At 38.3% G+C, this 17390-nt stretch overlaps 1 pseudogene; it reads left to right on the forward strand.

The window, feature by feature from the left end:
• The first annotated feature begins 10715 nt into the window (after positions 1–10715).
• On the forward strand, positions 10716–11550 carry LOC143863996 (21 kDa protein pseudogene; annotated as a pseudogene).
• Positions 11551–17390: the final 5840 nt, after the last annotated feature.

The following is a 17390-nucleotide window of genomic DNA, read 5'->3' on the forward strand; positions in this document are numbered from 1 at the left end:
AGCTTGTATGTGCTTGTCCATCAGAACTTAGACACCAGTTAGGTATGTCACTCATAACCTAGCAATATTTAGATGGCACATCTTTCATTTTATTTTATGGGTGCCTATTATCTTTATCCTCAGGAAATGCATGTTTAGGTAGACGACTCCTGAGGATTGTTCCCATTTCATATGATTTTCGCCCGAAACTCTTCGAGGTTAATGAAAAATGGCATAAGAGACCAAGTGTTCGCACTCGGGCGAATTGGGGGCGCTCTTCGGACCTTCTCCATTTGTCATCAGGCACGGACCTTTTGTATCTCTGGTTATCCATTGCAAACAGAGCATTTGTTTTGGTTCCATGGCGCATCCATGGATGGCGACTCTGAGTTATTTTTAGATATATCTTGGTTTCGAGCCCTGGCTCCGGATCAGGATGTATCTCTTTCTTTTTATATCGCCACTCATGCTATGCTGTGAGGGTGGCAACAGTTTCGAGAGTTCCCTGGTAGAGCTCTCCTTCACTTTGTGGAGATCTTTGAGGATTGCGGGAGGGATCTCGCGTCCCTCGGCACCGTCCTCGGATCGGGGTCCACACCCTCCTCCATGGAGAACTGCTCGACAAACCTGTTGGCAATGTCCTCCAAGGTTCGGATCTCTTCAGACTTCAGGCTCAAGAACCATTTCTTAGCCACTCCAATCAGGCATCGAGGAAATAAGAGAGCAACCTGCTCTGGAGATAGACCATGCTGTTGCAGAAGCGGAAGTACTGACATCAGATGGCTTCTAGGACACCCTGTCCCGTCGTACTTATCCATGTTCGGAACTTTGAATCTAGGAGGCAGTGTGACTCCCGGATATATCATAAAATCTGCCATGTTCAACTTTTTCGGGCCTTGGAATTTTATGTTTTCCATCTCCTGAGTCGGCTTATCCAGCCTATCTGTTATCACTTTTCCCTTATCAGCTCTCTCCAGATGAGGGAGACAATTATCTTCTGCATACTGCTCATCCTCGAAGTCATCCTCAACAGTGAACATTGCTGGTCTGTTCATCATAGGAGGTGAGGGAGGTATGATTGAAGGATGCTGAGGTGCATGCTCTCTCGAAGTAGAACTTCTATCATTCTTTAGACGGGCAATTTCTTCATTGATGGTGACCAATTGTGCCAGAATAGCCTTCATAACCTCATTGGTGTCAAGGGTATTATTTCCATTCTCCGCCATGGGTTCAGGTATAGGTAGAATGGGAATATGTACTACAAATGAGTGAAGCCAACAAGGTCAGACTCTTGCCATGGAATGGACAAACACTATAATTCAGCATAGGGTAATCGAATGAAAATGCCATATGTAAGCTGAGACAAAAGATGATACGAATATATCCTCCCATGGATAAAATCCGGCAGCATAACATCTATACAAAGAGATGTGGTAAGATAAGCACATAGAGTTTGTCAGCAAGTCTAAAGGATAATGACCAGACTCAAGGTATTTGCAAAAAAAATTCGGCAGCATAACGGCCATATAGAGAGGGTCTAAAGATGCTAATCACAAAGGGTATGCCAACTGGGTTAAGATAAAGTAAGGCTCTCAGCAAGAACACACACTCGAATGAATGTCAGCAAGATAAACTCGCAATCAAACAAGTGGAACATAATCAGATCAGAATCAATCATAGGAGAAGGATACAATAGGCAATACTGAATTTTTCATCCATGATCAATGATGATCAGTAGATCAGAAAGAAGACCACGGCCACAAAATGACAGAAGTAGGTCATAGACCGGGTCTAAATCTTGAAGATGGATTAATAGAATTGATCGAATTAGATAAGAAAACCTCACTGAATAAGAAGGCCCTAATCTAATAATCAATATAAATAGGTATATATACATATATACACCCTAACCAGGGGCACCAGCCCTAAATATAATCCAGCAGAGTCAAGACTCTTGACTCAAGACAGACATGTGAGTGTACTAGGACCGCGATGTAGCCACATAAGGTGAGCTACAATAATCTATGGATAGTACATGGCTCCTAAATCTAGGCTTCAACATGTGTCAGCAACACATGTTCGTCTTTATATGAATGCACTATATATATAAGCACATGCAGATCCTAATTGGGTTTTACTAAATTAGCAAATATATTCATATACATAATATATGTAAAAATGAAAGTAGGGCTCCGGACTCAATATATCGGGTACTATGCTTATGATCCATACTTAAAATGTATAACACAAGTACGCCTAGTGTTACACATAGTATGCTTCATTGCTCATCGGCTGCTGTAAACACAAGTACGCCTAGTGTTTACGGCTGCAGCACCGGCGCATAGCTTGGTAATAGATACAACAATCACATCCAGGTAATGACATCCCGGCTGGCATGTACTGTATCTATCCCATGCAGCTAATAATAATAAAATCAATAAAACAAAATAAAACAAAATAATGATGTATGCTGTGCAGTGTGTGAATCCTTTGTTTTAAACACCAATTAGGTGCCCCTGGATTCTAATCGATTAAATTCCCATTTATAAAGATTTTAGCCCAAAATTCTTCAAAGTTAGTAACAAATGGCATTTTAACAGAGTTAGGCAATGTTCCAAGAACTCCCGAGCAGAGTCGCCAGCCTGTGGACCCCGTTCTGAGAAAGGCGGGGGAAGGACCCCACGCGCGAATCTCCAGGATCATCCACGTGAATGGAGAGCTCTAACAAGGAACTCTCGAAAGAAGTGCCCCTCACAGTATGAGTGGCGATAAAAGGTGAGATACCTCTCGATTCGGGGACTAGCCCAGATTCGAGGCGTACCTTAAACAAAGAAGAGTCGTCATCCAAGGAAGTGGGCCAAGGATCCCATACTATGCTCTGTTGCAACGGATAACCAGAGATATAAAAGAAGGTTCGTGCCTGGTTACGAATTTGGAAGGTCCGAAGAGCACCTCGTCCGCCCAAGTGCAAACACCTGGTCTCTTATGCCATTTATTATTGATTTTGAAGAGTTTGGGCGAAAGTCATACGAAATGGGAACACATATCTCCGAGAAGACGTCTATCTAATCATGCATGTCTCGGAGGAATAATAAGCACACACAAAATAGAAGAAAATAGTGTCGCCTAAGAATAGCTAGGTTATGAATGTCATACCTAATTGGTGTCTGAGTTCTGGTGTGCAAACACATGCATGCTACAACTAAAGGTATAGGATCTGTACATGAAAGTAAGAAAACACAGCATAACACACAACACAATTTAACTTTATACATGACTGGACAAGATGAATCCTAAAACTCTAATGCGACTTGACTTGGACCAAGATGGCCGTCCATCCCAGCTGCTCTACGTATCCCGGCCTCGGGAAGAATCGGAGTAAACGTAGTTCGATGACCTATTCCAACTACGATGCCTAACCATCTAGAACTGCTATCCTAGACTCGATCCACTAGACTCGACTGATTTTTAAAGCTTTTTTATACGATGGCTTAAATTCAAGTGAATTGTAAATTTTAGGACTCTCTATATGCCCTAACTAATGCGAGTTGATTAGCCTTAAGCTAATGCAGGTGGGCCCTACATCCTATGTGTAACTATGCTGTGCATCCTAAAGAAAACCATGGGCTGACTATATGCTTCCTAGTCTAGCCATCGGTTCGACTAAATGTCCAACCGATCGACTCGAGACCTCCTAACTCTAGGGACACTCACACGACAGGACACACCACATCAAAACAAATTAGGACAGACTCCTAACTCTAAAACATCCCATATATCTAGGACAGAATCCTAGCTCTAGGGGAAGATCTTTTTAAAAAAGGTTTTGAATATTTTTTATATTTTTGGAGGTTTTAAAATGCTTATTTTGAAATGTTTGGCTGGACTTGAGATGTGGATCCCAAGCTGCACTACGTACCCTGTTGAAAGGGATCAAGCCAACGTAGTTCGGAACAGATTTCCTAGCTACTCTCCTATGACTCAAGATTTTTGGTTTTTCAGATGTTTTTTATGTTTTTGACACAAGAGGATTGAATCCTATCATCGTAAGGGGAGGACAGACTCCTGATATCCCGCAAAGGTTGGACAGCATCCTATGCTTTGCGGGGGAAAAAGACAGAATCACGACTTTGCAAGGGTTGGACAGCATCTTATACCTTGCAAGAGTGGATAAAAATCACATGATTTGATGAGAGGTTGGAAAGAATCCTAACCCCTATGATGATAGGACTGACTCCGCAAACTGAAGGACTGACTCCTATGCTAAGACTGATTCTCATACTAATAACTCTAAGAGAGATGTTAATGAGACATGGCGTGTCTCCTAGGGATGGACTCACTAATGAGACAAAGCTTGTCTCTAAAGGATACAACTTTCTCTGCATTAGACATAGCCTGTCTCCCTGAGAGTACGCTTTTCTACGAGACAAATCATGTCTCTCTAAAAGGGTATGACTTTCTCTACCTAGGGCATAGCCTGTCTCCCTAAAAGATATGACGAGAAAAGCAAAAGAGACAAAGCTTGTCTCCTTAAAAAGATGATAACCACTAGGATAAATGAGACAAGGCATGTCTCCTATGAAGGACTCTAGATAGCTCTTTCATTGCCCTTGCAATAAATGGGGACCTAAGATTTAAGGAATGTACATCTAAAAGACTAGGCAAGTCTTTTAAACAAAAGAGGGGAATGCCTACTTGGACTGAGCAAGTCCCCTAATAATGGGCTTGGGAACACGAATTAGCATCAAAATTTGGAGATATCAAAGAAGATAGATGAGCCATGAATGCTTTTAACAACAATAGAATTTGAGATATAATCATAACCTAGTTCATTTGATGCAAGCAAATTCAAATCTAAGTACAAAGTTGTAATCAATATTCTTTTATCAAAACATGAGAATACAATCATAATTATTTTTAGATGGTAATAACCTGAGAATTTCTTTTGAAGTTGAATTTCTCATAAGGATTTGAGTTTCCGAGATGAGGGCATATGTAGTCAAATTTCCAATTGTTCATAGCACATGATAAACTTAGACCATACACTCAGTATAAGAAAAATGAGATCATACTTCTTTCATAGGATTTTTCCTACAATTATACTTGTTTAAACACAACTCATAACAAAAACAACTTAACTTCCTCTAATCATTATTATTTGTAATTAATTTCAGCACATTTCAGCACCCAAAATTAGACACTAACATTATTGACTTAGCCTATTTACAAAGGGATATATTACATGGGTTGAACATCAACTGAGATGATTACCAAAACTTGACCCCGTGATTTATACAAGAAATTTATGCTACTACCAAGGTAATCCACCACATTTATCAATCTGTTTGTACTCGAATTCCACAAACCTGCTAGGTCCATGGCTTAACTAAACATGATTTATCCCTTGCTTATTCTCATTTACCAACTGAAATGTGTATCCGAGCGAAATAATCTTGAGCATAACATATCTTTTAATAACATGTCTTTTTCACACCTTTGTTCATATGACTTATTCCTCTCAACTCCACACTAGAAATATTCTAGTAAACCACAACTCCACACATTATGCCTGTCATAATGCAAATTTCCTCACAATTATCAAATTCCGCATCATCACTATCAAATTTAACAACTCTACATATTTTCAAATACATGGTATTCAACTCATATTATCTCCCATGGTCATATAGCTATTTCAAGACAGTTTTGGTTTTGAGAAAATTTCCAATCTTCAAATTTCTACCATAAAAAAAAACAATGAAACAGATGCCCCAGTGAACAAAAGAAATACAAAATCCTTTTAGTAAGTAATGCCATCTTGGATCATTCCATAAACAATGCAAGTACAGATATTTAGATAAACTATCGCATGCATAGATGGAAATCTTTCAAGGTCAGCTCCTCTCTAATCATTCAGGATTCTACTAACACCAACTGATTTCATGCAATTTTCCTGAACTAATGAATACAAATATCCAACACTAAAGGCAAGGTAGATCATTATAAACATATGTGGATAGAGAAAGGTTGAAGATGACAGTGACAATCAAATTCCATCAAGATCCTCTGTACCATTTCACATGTAGCAAAACAAGTAAAATTGGTCTTATAAAGCTAATCAATCTATAAACCATAGAAAACACCTATAAAAAATCGATCAAGAGAGTGAACACAAGCCATGAATAACCAATTAAATGAGTAAAATAGACCAAAGCCACAGAGACATTAAAATTGCAATCAGAGAGATCAAGCTAATATTCAATCCAATGGAAATTGTAAATAACCAGATCTACCAAACATCTTGTTAACCATAGACTAAGAATGCAAGCAGATTTTACCTGAAGCGCAATCTGAGGTGGAATCAAGATCTACTCTGTTTAAAGCCTTTTGCCGGCATTGCACAAGGTAGCTGACCGAGCTTATTGCTGAAATCACTGATAGAGGCCCCTAAACCGTCACTCCTTCGATCAAATCCAACGAGAAAATGTTCTAGCAACTGGATCTGGTCAGCTATTTGATATTTGATCGGACCCCTGGTGAATGACCAGAGAAGGTGAATTCTGATGACGGAGAAACTACCAGATTCCGGTGAATTTTCCAGAAACCATAGCAATTCGCCTAATTTGGTCGGAGAAGACGGAATCAAGGAGCAACAATAGCCGTGTCGGCCGGAGCTCCGGTGAATGGCTAGATAAGAAGAGACTTGATCGGAGCAGAAGTTTGGGTTGGAGATTTGGAGATTTTGTTCTCTCTCTCTCTCTCTCTCTCTCTCTCTCTCTCTCTCTCTCTCTCTCTCTCTTTAATTTTCTCTTTCGATCTCGCTGATTTTCTAGATCTGGAAAATGAGCTCTAAATTAGTGATGATGCCAAGGGTGAAGCAGAATGCAAAATCAGAGTTTTTCTTTATTCATTATTTTAAATTTCTGAAAAGTAATCCAGTATCCGAATCTGAAATTTTTATTTTTGCTGTAAGTTTCAACCACAGAAACCCAGTAGAGAAAAGAACGTTTTATATCATCTAAAAGCATGAAAAGAACAGTGATGGGAACTAGTGAAGGAGCATTGCCTTAGTAATTTTTGGTTTAGTTTTTCTTTATTCATTATTTTAAATTTCTAATTCCATGTTCTGTAAGTCTTAAATTATTTTATTCAATTGAGATTACTTTTATGCTGGTTTCTACTTCCAAAAGAAAAAGAAAAAGAAAAAAAATACTGATGTCTTTTAGTTAACGGGCCGGGTTTCGGGCCTCTGAAATCCGGATCGTTACACCACCGTTCAAAGATATAAAGTACGCCGCCGGATCTTAGAGTACACCGCCGGATTATAGAGTACGTTGCCGGAATATCAAGTACACTGCTGGATTTTCTGGGTTCAAACATATGTTTCAATGTATCGAGTACGCCGCCAGATTCTAGAGTACGTCGGCGAAAATATGGTGTACGCCGGTGGAATTCAGGGGTACGCCTACGGAAATAATGGGTACGCCGGTGAAATCTCATACAGAGAGTAGGCGGTATTGTTAGAAGACGCCACCGTTCCATATTGATGTCCACGTGTCGTGGATCCGACCGTCTATGCATATTGGCGACGGCCAAGATTTAAACGAACCCAAGGGACTCTAGGTTCAAAGTAAAATTTCAAATCCAAACCAAACCTGTGTGAGAGGTGATAGCGTTCCAAAAAAAAAATTAACACGTGTAAAGCATCCATCCGTCTCTGGTTATTTCCGACGGCCAAGATAGCAACGAACTCCTTATGTCGGTTCAAATACACATTCAGACGAACCAAAAGAAGCCTTGTGAAATGCGCCAATTTAATGGGCAGTAATGAAAAAAGAAGCTGAAGGACGTTTCTGTTGATGTCAGAAGGGTATTGGGGTCTTTTTACCACCCATTTTTGAAGAATCACCCGTGTTTGATGCTTGTTTTAAAAGGTACTCAAAATCCATAATTTCTCGAAACTTGTACCCACATTCCGTACTTTTCTCTTTTAAATTTCGGTTTTGGAATGCACCTCGTCGAAACTGAAATTTCAGACGAAATCTAACGAATCAAATAAAATAATATTTTTTTCTCGTACAAAATTTAACGAATTATCTAAATTTCTGCCAAAATTTTGGTAATTTCTGCTGAAATTTCTGAAAAATATTAAATAAAGATTAAAATTCAGCGTTTTTGGAGATTTTCCTTAAATTTTAGACCGAAACTTCAGGGAGAAGGAAATTTCGACAATTTTTCGACCCAAATTGTCAAAATTTTGTAAGGTTTTTAGTTTACCCAATTAAGATTTTGGGGTTGACCGAAACCCGAAATTTCGGATTTGTCGAAATTTAAGACCTTGGATATAAATACACTCCCAACTGAAGAAAAGGGGTCGACTATATCACTTCCCGCTAATTACGCCCAGTGTGGGCACATCCTCAATGGCCCCAGGGACAGTTATGGTGACCAAAATGAATGCTACATGTAGGGTACAGATCTCAAAATTTTCAGTGGATTCGCGGGTAAGTGTGAATGAAATATGAAATCAAAGCATACGTTTTTTTCGCGGGCAATGTTTCATCCCTTTTACCTAACAGTTGACCCTTAATCCGTTTCACACGCCATGACTTGTGGTGGTTATGTTTCTCTTTGACATGCCATGCATGCTAACGGCCGACCTCTTGTGCTCAAAGCCAATGCTAATGGGGTTAATAATGACTTCGAATCATGAAAAAAACCGAATTATTATGTTTAAAATTCAAGATTTTGCTAGGGACAATCACAGAAAGCCATTTCGAGCCCGGCTGTTGTAGGAGAGAGCACTCACCTCAGATGAATTAAATGAATATAACAAAGTCTGTTGAAAAGTGAGCCTATGTGTCTGCTCTCTCCTATAATAGCCGACCGCGAAATGCCTTTCTGCAATGGTCCCTAGCAAATCTCTTAAATTTTTGTCAGGAAGGGTGATTGGGTGAAGCTGAAAAGTTGGCCAAAAAATATCGATACCACGTTTAAACGAATTTTTAATTGTTTTTTATGCAAAAGTAGGGGAGTGATAAATGGACTCCCAAATATCTTAAATGGACTATTGGTTAGAGAGAGAAAGTGGAGAGAGAAAGACACATGAGGAGTCGATTTAAGATATTAGGGAAGCGATTTATCACTTATGGGATTTGCTAGGGTCCATCACAAAGGCCATTTCGTGGCTGGTCTGTCGCATGTCAGACAAGCCACCTCGTGAATGAAGACAACCGCTTTTGTCTCCATTCACTAGGTGGATGGTAATGGGACGTACCAGTAGCGAAATGCCTTTTTGCAATGGACGTTAGCAATTCCCAAGTATTAAATGCTGAACATGCAAAATTAATTTCTTTTTTAAAAAAACACAGCTTAAAACAAAGTTTTGCCAAGTATGGGCAAGATTATCAAAAATATTGTTAGAATTTTCTATATTTTGAAATTAAATAAATAAGAAAAAATAGAATTTAACTAGATGTAGATGGCTGATATCCATGATCTCGCATGCCTGTAGAATTTAACTTAATGAACTGGATCCAATCAAGATCCCTTTTCAGGTTATTTATGCAAGAGCGGCCTTATATTTATCATTCCTCATTTAGTTATATTAGAAATTGGTTATTGGATAAGCATGAGAGAGGGCAATTAAGGTCATGTTTGGCAGCCGTGAAAGTTATTTTCATGGAATATTAGTTCATCAAATGATGGGGAAGGGGAATATTAGGGCTGCAACTCGGGTCGGGCGGGTCGGGTTTTGGAGAACCCAACCCTACCCGAGAAATATCTCGGGTCGGGTCGGGTCGGGTTTTTTTCCGGAAAACCCACGATTCCCAAACCCGGCCTTACCCATGATAAATCTCGGGTCGGGCCGTGTCGGTTCGGGTTTTTTCACGTTGACGCCATTTTTTAAGGAAAATTCTTGTTTGGCAAGGCAACTAAACTCATAGAAGCAAAAATTACACTCACATTGCACTTGAATCAAACAATGATGTAATTACACTCACATTACACTTGAATCAAACAATGTTGTAATCAAACAATGTTGTAATTACAATCAAACAATGCTGAATCAAACACTTGAATCAACTCAACTCATAGAAGCAGAAATTACACTCACACACAATAACAGCGGGTGCGTGGGTTTTCACTTTTAACTTTTAACTAACAATAGAAAAAAATGTACATACTATAACTTATGTAACTCGGGTCGGGTCGGGTCGGGCCCCTTCAAACCCGGCTCGACCCGAGATTCATGCGGGCTTTTGAATGCTCAACCCGGCTCGACCCGAAACCCATGAAACCTGAACCCAACCCAGGCTATTTTCGGGTCGGGTCGATGCGGGTCGGGTAAAACCCGGCTCAAGTTGCAGCCCTAGGGAATATGATGGTGGGGAGGGAGTGAATTGAGAGGGCATGAGTGAGGAGAAAAAAAAGAAGTGGCGAAAAAAACCGAGAAAAAGAAAAACTCTACTAAAAAATAGAGGTGTTGTTTTCTTTATTTTAAGCAACTTTCCATGAAAAAAAAACCCGAGAAAGACGGCGTGTTACATGCGAGAGCAAGAGAGAAATAGAGAGAGAGAGAGAGAGAGTTTGGTTTACGTGTGTACGAGGAAAAAAGAGGAAAGACCGTTCTTAGAGAGAAAGCAAGGGTATTCTCGTAATAACAAAAAGATACCAATCCCATTTCAGTAATTTCACCCCAAAATATGAGCCTACTTAAACCCCACTCCTCTTCACAAATCAAACACAAAAATCCTATCCCAACTAAAATGGAAATATTCCAACACCTTTCCCTCCTCGCCGTTTTCTCACTTTTCTTCCTTTTTCCGGCGATAATACCGGCTGCCACGTCAGATTCCGGCGACAATTCAACTGAATTCATCCGTACAAGTTGCAACGTCACTCTCTACCCAAAACTCTGTTACGCCTCCTTAGCCGGGTACGCTAACGCCGTACAACAAAACCCGGGGCAGCTGGCATGTGTAGCCGTTTCCGTCAGCTTAAACAAGGCTCGGCGCGCCGAAACTTATGTGTCTAATCTCTACCACAGCGGCTCCGGAGCCGACTCACGAAGCCAAGCCGCGCTTCGAGATTGCATTTCTACGTTTGGAGACGCCATTTACCAGATGCGCCAATCTATAACCGAGCTGAGCCGGCTCAAGACGGGAAGCAGCGATCTACTGTTCCAGTTGAGCAACGTAGAGACGTGGATGAGCGCGGCTCTGACGAATGAGGACACGTGTACGGATGGATTTGAGATGGTGAATTCGGGCCCACTTAAGTCTGACGTGTATAGAAGGGTGGGTAATGTGAAGGAGGTTACGAGTAATGCACTCGCGCTTGTTAATAGTTTTGCCGCTAAGGAAACGGGTTAAATCTTGAACCGTTGATTGTTTCGTGATTAGGATTATCTGGTGTGTTCTGGGCCGTTGATTTGGTAGGCTTTTATTATGATACATTTAAGTTAGGAAAATGTGTTTGATTGTTGTATATATATATATTTTTTTTTTTGTGCTTCTGTGCAGAAGTTTGATGCAACTGCGAAGAAAAAAAAAAGAAGTTTGTTTCGTATGGGTTTCTTCCAGCTATTGTTATTCGCACTTCCATATTTTGATAATTGCACTAACTCACTTTGTCTTTTATTTATTAATCAGCTGTCAAAGGTTTATTACTTTATTACAGTTGCTAAAAGGCTCTCAAAACTCTGTGCAATTAAAAAAACATGGTAGTGCCAATATCAGTTTGCCTCTTCTCTCTTTTTTTCTTCTTATTTTATGATTTTATTTTACAAGAAATCCTGCCTTGGAAGAAACAAATAAGAAATAGAGGTGTCACTCTCTAATGGGTCCAAAGGAGATTCAACCATGTCCATTGGATTCATATCCTAAGGTCCAAATTATTTTATATCCTAATGAAAAGCACCTAGGTGAAAAAATAAACCTTTCATAGTTTTGTTAATTTATGTTTATTTATTACGGTATTTTCTTAACATTTAAAAACTTAGTCAAAAGTGATAACTACAAACGCCATTTTATATTTTTACATTTCTCTTGGGTGATGATTCTCGTTTCTCTCTAGTTTCTTCCCTCCTTCCTTACCCAACCCTAAACCTTAATTGTGTACAATCATAGTTAGCAAAACTCCGTTTTACACAAAGTTGTTTTTTAAATGTTTTTTAATGGCATGCTTGGGCAGTGATAAATTCACCCCCTTCTAGGATGAATTCATCCCGAATTTTTCAAAATGGATGCCACAACATAAATAGGTTTTGCCCCAAAAATCATTCCATAGGATGATTCTAACCCTCCTTTCATTTTCAAAAAAAAAAAAATTGAGGTTTTTCTTTTCTTTTTTAGAGGGAAACTCTTTAAACGTGTTAAAGGCATTTTATTTGGCCAAGTTTCCAACTTTACACCTACTATATTTTGCAACTGACAATTTTAAGGGTGATGATATTTTCACCCCCTGCAGTACTTGCACACCCGCCTTATAACCTGATTTGACGTGAAAAGTGGGCAACTTTATGTCAAATCACGTTATCACGGGGTGTGCAAGTACTGCAGAGGTGAAAATATCATCTCCCAATTTTAAATGCATTTTTTTTTGTTTCTGTATCTTTGAACCTATTAAACTCGATTTTTTCCAGACCCTTTTTATATTTGCCTGATCACGTTTTGCTAACTTCGTGTACAACTACAATCAAATTATATTTAGTAGGGACAATCCTTCAAATTCGAAAATGATCTGACCAATAAAGAATCTGAAGAGAACATGACCAAGTTTTAAAATGATCAAACCAATAAAGAATATGAAGAGATCATGACCAAGTTATAAGATAAAAGTGGATAAGATCCGAAGTTCATCAATTGAAACCAATAAAAATAAGGTCGTTTTTGTTTTTCTTTGGTGAAGATATAAATTTGCCCCCTTTCCTTCCCTAGGCCAACCACTTCTGGTGTGTTTATGGTCACTTTCTACACTACAATTGGGAGGCCCAAGGAAGAAATAGGAGCGAATATATCATTTTCCTTTATTTGTTATGACAATTTTGAACGATTATAAAATACTAGTTTTACGAGTACATGTATTCTAGCCCAAATTTTTGAATGGCAAGGAATTACATTAGAAAAAAAGAGAGAACATGGGAAACCCCGGCGATCCGGATGATCTAATCAGGACCAAAAATAAAGCCACAAGAAAATACACCTAAAGGGAGAAGGAAATCAGATATTTTCAAATCCGACCAAGAGCAACCTTCCCTCGCTAACCTATCGGCCTGAGAATTTGCCAACCTCCTCACATGATGAAATGTGATAGGGGAACCCACCACACGATCGGATATTTCATCAATCCATCAAGCAAATTGCTAAGGAGGAGATGATCTACCCTCTTCTAACCATTTTATCATATTTAGGGAGCCTCCCTCACTGATATTTTGGGATAATTAAAAAATCAAAAAAATTAGTCGAAATTTCTAAAATTTCGCATGAAATTTCGAAAATAACGAAATTTCGTACGAAATAATGATACGTTTCGGGTATGTGCCATTCTGGTTTCGGTGACCGAAACCTGAAATTTCGGATTTCGGTCGAAATTTAAAACCATGGTTTAAAGTCAGGGATATAGGATGTGCCTATCAATCAGTGGGGCTGTAGGCTGTAAATATTACCACCAATTCTCTAGGCTCCGTTTGGATAGCAGGAATTTTTTAGAAAAGTTTGTAAAGGAAAAATATTTCTAAAGTTTTCTGCTTCTTTTACACACCAAAAAAGATCTTGAACCGACCCTTTTAAATTTTTATTTAGAGAGACCATCACTGATGATGATATCGGTAAATTAATCATAACCATATCATTTTCCTTTAAATTTTGAAAAGGAAAAAATTTCCTAACAAAAACTTAAACAGGGATTGTCATCATACCCACTGTCTCTTTAAAGACAAAAATTACAAAACAAAATGAAACAAAAATTGTTGAATAAATTAGTAAGGCAAAAGATTATAGTTAATTATGGGTCAATGGGATTGGTCGACTCGCGGCGGCTAGTGCTCTTTATAAAATACTTGAATGATGATTACATACTTAAGTTTATTAAATGCCATAAACATGGCCAGGTAGGAATGAAAACAATTAGTTAAGAAAAGCAAGGTTGCACGTGGGGAAAGATCTAGAATCATCTAATGGCACCATGTTGCCTTGTATTATATGAGCCCCTCTTTGATCTGGCCATCCATTTGTTGGCCAAGTCATCCAATCAAGAGCTAAAAAACCACAGTGATAATAATCCAAGGCATATAATTTTAAGCATTAGGCTATTACCTATAAATCCTTAATCAAAAAATATGTTCCAAATAGTTACCGAGAACTGTGACTGAAGTTGATAAACCTCTGTCGCGACTAAGTATGTCACCTACCTTCATATTTTTGTGAAGGACTGAGATTGAATCTAAGTAAAAAAAAACATGTTTTTTTTAATCTCAATCCGTCAGGGAAAAATGTGAAAGACTGATTTTTGGGTGACACACTTAGTCACGACATAGGTAAATGTTTCTAACAAGGTCAATAAGCAGTCACTAAACTTTTTTGTTGTTTTTGGCTTAGAATGGCCTTTTGAGTAACTCCAGAGGAAAGTCTTTTCTTATCCAAAATTTCCTTAGTTGTTTTTTTATCTAAAATTTCGTTTTTGTATTCTCATGAAAACTTCAATTGGTTTTATTATGAAAGGCACTGGGGCTAAGAAATTAGGAAAAAAAGGTGAAACAACCAATCACTCTAAAAGCTAAAGTTGATAGAGCTGGTTTTATTTAATCATTTATGCTTTAGCACTCCCCTCATGTGTGGCCCCTCGGGTTTTTGGATTGGCCGTATATGTGGCACATGCGGCCCCTCTTTAGGTAACCCACACATAGATTTTTATTATTATTAAAGAGTTGTTGGGTTTTGAACCCAGAACTTACCGTAGGTAGTAGCTCTAATACCATGTTAAACAACCAATTACTCCAAAAACTTAAGATGTTAGAGTTGACGTTATTTAATCATTTATACTTTAACTAAATATCACGACTTTAAAAAACTTAAAGGATATTTTCACCAACAAAAGTTCGGTGTAGTAGTTAAGGATCTTCTGAAAATAATTTCCAATTCATAATTTTCAATAACTAATTAGGAAAACTATTTATAAGAAAATATTTACACGTATAAAATACTTAATAGCTACAAATAAATTTACACTAACTATCATAATTTGTGATAGAGAGACAACTATCATAATAATAATGAAATTTACACTTATAAGGTAACTAATAGTTAAAAGAAACTTCACATTTATAAAGTTTCACATAACCTAGGGGGTCCGGTCTTCCCATTATATATCAGGAAAATGACATATCCTTCCCCTTTTTTTCCTGGGCCACCAGCTTGTAGTTTAAAAAGTGGTCATAAATACACTGGAGGAGGCTGGCTCGAGGAAGAAATGGGGGTGAATATATTACTTCCCTAAATATAATATAGATGTTAGACCGGGAGAGCGGGGGAAATTCATATTATGGCCCGTTTGGATACGCGGATTTAAGAATCAGGTTTTAGTTTGAAAACAATGTAAAAGGGGGTTCTGGACAGGTATATTAGCTGTTAGTATGAATTATTTATCAGAATATGTTGTTTTTTTCTTTCATAAATGTTTTGGACTTTATGTTTGATTTTGTCCCCATTAAATCATATGCGATGGCCCACCACAATCACCAGTTTCTGGGGAAGGTATGGTCACACCAACAAAGAAAAGATGAGAAGATTGATTCTCAACATAGCACGTCACGTTATCACAAAACTGGTAAAGGAAACAAGAATTGTGAGAACTAAGACAAGAAGCTTCGGACTAATTGTCTACTCTAATGATACTTTACCTAACTAATTAAGACAAGGAAAATAATACAATGCTTTTGGAATTTTTCCCACTGAATGCAGCTTTTGCTAGTTGGCTTTAGTCCCTCTGTTCATTTTTGTATTAGCATTTGTAAGCCACCAATCAAAAGGCTAGGGTTGGATCACTAATGAATATTAATGTGGTGGCCCACCAAATGAATAGTACAAAGATTATTGAAAAAGTAATCAGAAATCTCCACACTATACATTTGATCATTGAGACTGGTTTTTTAATAAAGTACAAATAAAGGTATGTTAAACTTAAGGGCGCCTTGGAAAAACCCAGCATAAGGGCGGTCCATTGGATCTTTGTCACCAACTGTATTTATATTGTAAAAAGAATAGGAAGAATACAAATCGATTCACACGTAGTATGACATGTGTCAAACGTTTCCTTCACAAATGGTGTTCATTATGTGATGCGACCTGTCTAACATAAATGTAGGCCATGAGTGGTATTTTTATTAGCGATAATGTTGGTTTTCCAACTAACACATCTCTAACAACACGTCCCTACATGATAGGCTTTATCCCGGGCAGCCTCTACCTTTTGCTTTGGTCTCATTTGCAAAAGACTCTTCTTGATGTGTACATCTCTCTAATGCTCTCTTTCGATGCTTAAGCATTTTCTAGGGAACCTGACCGTAGAGTCTATGGAAGAGGGCATGATTTTAGATGTCATGTAAACTTTGGAAAAACAATGAGCTTTATTTTGTTTGGATGCAAGTTAACCACAGAAGGAGAAAAATTTAGAGAGAGAGGGAGGAGGGGAGCATTACCTATGAAACCTTGTCTTTTTTGAGATATTTCATATGGAAGAAGAAGTGGGGCCATGTTAACAGACATGCAATTATTACACATTTTTGTTGTCTGGTAATCTCTAAGGATTAAGGTGTTACTTTATCAAACGAATACACCAAATAATCCAGAAAGTGCATTTTTTTTCTTAGGTATTGCTTGAGGATCCCTCACAATTGGCATCCAAACAGAGCTTAGACATCTATGATTGATGGAAATTTCTACACATTAATATAAATTCCTCGCAAATACACGATGAAATGAGTTATTTTTAAACTCTAGACTGTGTTTGGTTGCCCTAAATCTCGAAAGCCGTTGGGATTTTGAATGAATTTCAGATGCCATTCCTTGTTGCCACTTATAAAACGAAATCGAAGAAGACACCTTGACATGTCACCTAGGTAATTATTGCATGTCTACTGAGGTGGTAGAATTCTTATCCCCTCCTTGTAGCTTTCAAACCAAATTCCCAAGTCACAAGGGTGCTCCATTAGATCCATGTCACCAACTGTATTTATATCTTACTTTTTTTCAGTGCCCTTGTAAAAACAATAGAAAAAAGACAACGATTGAAAATCAATTGACGCATAGTTTGGCCTGTGTCAAACCTTTTCTTTTACAAACGGTGGTCACTATATTATAGTGAGTCATAAGGAAGCTAGCAACTAAGCTGGAATCCTGGTATGGCCTTTT

The sequence above is a fragment of the Tasmannia lanceolata genome, unplaced genomic scaffold, assembly GCF_043159265.1.
Source record: "Tasmannia lanceolata isolate RefF3 unplaced genomic scaffold, GAP_Taslan_0.1 ptg000044l, whole genome shotgun sequence".
Classification (NCBI taxonomy): domain Eukaryota; kingdom Viridiplantae; phylum Streptophyta; class Magnoliopsida; order Canellales; family Winteraceae; genus Tasmannia; species Tasmannia lanceolata.